Raw genomic sequence first — 3,590 nt, 5'->3', positions numbered from 1 at the left:
ATGATTCAATTCATGATTCATGATTCAATACATGATTTATGATTTGATTCATGATTTATGATTCAATTCATGATTCATGATTTATTTCATGATTCAATTCATGATTCGTTATTCATTTTGTGATTCATTTCATTTGTCATGATTCATGATTTAATTCATGATTCAATTCATCATTTATTTCATGATTTATGATTCATGATTCAATTCATGATTCATTTCATGTTTTATGATTCAATTCATGATTCAATTCATGATTCATGATTTGATTCATGATTCGATTCATAATTCATGATTCAATTCATGATTCATGATTCATGATTCAATTCATGATTCATGATGCGATTCATGATTCAAGATTCAATTCATGACTCATGATTCATGATTCAATTCATGATTCATGATTTGATTCATGATTCATGATTCATTTCATGAGTCATGATTCATGATTTAATTCATGATTCAATTTATCATTTATTTCATGATTTATGATTCATGATTCAATTCATGATTCATGATTTAATTCATGATTCATGATTTGATTCATGATTCATGATTCATGATTCAATTCATGATTCGGAATTCATGATTCAATTCATGATTCATGATTCAATTCATGATTCATGATTCATGATTTGATTCATGATTCATGATTCAATTCATGATTTAATTCATGATTCATGATTCAATTCATGATTCGATTAATGATTCATGATTCATGATGCATTATTTTATTCATGATTTAATTCATGATTTATGATTTGATTCATGATTCATGATTCAATTCATGATTCATGATTTAATTCATGATTCATGATTCATGATTAATATCATGATTCATGATTCATGATTCGATTCATGATTTATAATTCAATTCATGATTCAAGATTCATGATTCAATTCATGATTCATGATTCATGATTCAATTCATGATTCATGATTCAATTCATGATTCGATTAATGATTCATGATTCATGATTCATTTCATGATTCATGATTAAATTCATGATTCATGATTCGATTCATGATTCATGTTTGGATTCATGATTCATGATTCAATTCATGATTCATGATTCAACTCATGATTCATGATTCATGATTCATGATTTTATTCATGATTTAATTCATGATTCATGATTTGATTCATGATTCATGACTCGATTCATGACTCATGATTCATGATTCGATTCATGATTCTTGATTCAATTCATGATTCATGATTCATGATTCAATTTATGATTCAATTCATGATTCATGATTCATGATTCGATTCATGATTCATGATTCAATTCATGATTCAATTCATGATTCATGATTCAATTCATGATTCGATTAATGATTCATGAGTCATGATTCATTTCATGATTCATGATTAAATTCATGATTCATGATTCGATTCATGATTCATGTTTGGATTCATGATTCATGATTCAATTCATGATTCATGCTTCAACTCATGATTCATGATTTAATTCATGATTCATGATTCATGATTTTATTCATGATTTAATTTATGATTCATGATTTGATTCATGATTCATGACTCGATTCATGACTCATGATTCATGGTTCGATTTATGATTCTTGATTCAATTCATGATTCATGATTCATGATTCAATTTATGATTCATGATTCATGATTCAATTTATGATTCAATTCATGATTCATAATTCAAGTCATGATTCGATTCATGATTCGATTCAGGATTCATGATCCATGATTCAATTCAGGATTCATGATTTGTGATTCAATTCATGATTCATGATTCAATTCATGATTCATGATTCATGATTCAATTCATGATTCAATTCATGATTCATGATTCATGATTCAATTCATGATTCATGATTCAATTCATGATTCATGATTTGATTCATGATTCAATTCATGATTCATGATTCGATTCATGATTCATGATTCAATTCATGATTCATGATTTGAGTCATGATTCATGATTCAATTCATGATTCATGATTCATGATTCGATTCATGATTCACGATTCAATTCATGATTCATGATTCAATCCATGATTCATGATTCAATTCATGATACATGATTCAATTCATGATTCATGATTCAATTCATGATTCGATTCATGATTCAATTCATGATTCGATTCATGATTCAATTCATGATTCGATTCAAGATTCATGATTCAAATTATGATTCATGATTCAATTTATGATTTATGATTCATGATTCAATTCATAATTCATGATTCGATTCATGATTATTGATTCATGATTCATGATTCGATTCATGATTCAAATTATGATTCATGATTCATGATTCAAATCATGGTTCATGATTCATGATTCAATTCATGATTCAATTCATGATTCATGATTCAATTCATGATTCAAATCATGATTCAATTCATGATTCATGATTCATGTTTCAATTCATGATTCATGATTCATGATTCAATTCATAATTCATGATTCATGATTCAATTTATGATTCATGATTTAATTCATGATTCAATTCATGATTTATGATTCAATTCATGATTCGATTCATGATTCAATTCCTGATTAATGATTCATGATTCGATTCATGATTCCATGATTCATGATTCAATTCATGATCCATGATTCAATTCAAGATTCATGATTCGTGATTTAATTCATGAATCATGATTCATGATGTTTTAATTCAGGATTCATGATTCGTGATTTAATTCATGATTCCATGATTCATGATTCAATTCATAATTCATGATTCATGATTCAATTCATGATTCATGATTCAATTCATGATTCAATTCATGATTCATGATTCATGATTCAAATCATGATTCCTGATTAATGATTCAATTCATGATTCATGATTCATGATTCATGATTTGATTCATGATTCATGATTCAATTCATGATTCATGATTCATGATTCGATTCATGATTCATGATTCAATTCATGATTCATGATTCATGATTCAATTCATGATTCATTATTCAATTCATGATTCATGATTCAATTCATGATTCACGATTCAATTCATGATTCATGAATCATGATTCATGATTCAATTCATGATTCATGATTCAATTCATGATTCATGATTCAATTCATGATTCGATTCATGATTCAATTCATGATTCGATTCATGATTCATGATTCAATTAATGATTCATGATTTAATTTATGATTTATGATTCATGATTCAATTCATAATTCATGATTCGATTCATGATTATTGATTCATGATTCATGATACGATTCATGATTTATGATTCATGATTCAATTCATGATTCATGATTCAATTCATGATTCATGATTCAATTCATGAATTATGATTCATGATTCATGATTCATGATTCAATTTATCATTCATGATTCATGATTCATGATTCAATTCATGATTCAATTCATGATTCATGATTCAATTCATGATTCAATTCATGATTCATGATTAAAATTCATAATTCATGATTCATGATTCAATTTATGATTCAATTCATGATTCATGATTCAATTTATGATTCATGATTCAATTCATAATTCATGATTCATGATTCAATTTATGATTCAATTCATGATTCATGATTCAATTTATGATTCATGATTCAATTCATGATTCAATTCATGAT

The sequence above is a fragment of the Mixophyes fleayi genome, unplaced genomic scaffold (assembly GCF_038048845.1).
Source record: "Mixophyes fleayi isolate aMixFle1 unplaced genomic scaffold, aMixFle1.hap1 Scaffold_58, whole genome shotgun sequence".
Taxonomy (NCBI): Eukaryota; Metazoa; Chordata; class Amphibia; order Anura; family Limnodynastidae; genus Mixophyes; species Mixophyes fleayi.
This window is presented reverse-complemented; position numbering follows the sequence as displayed.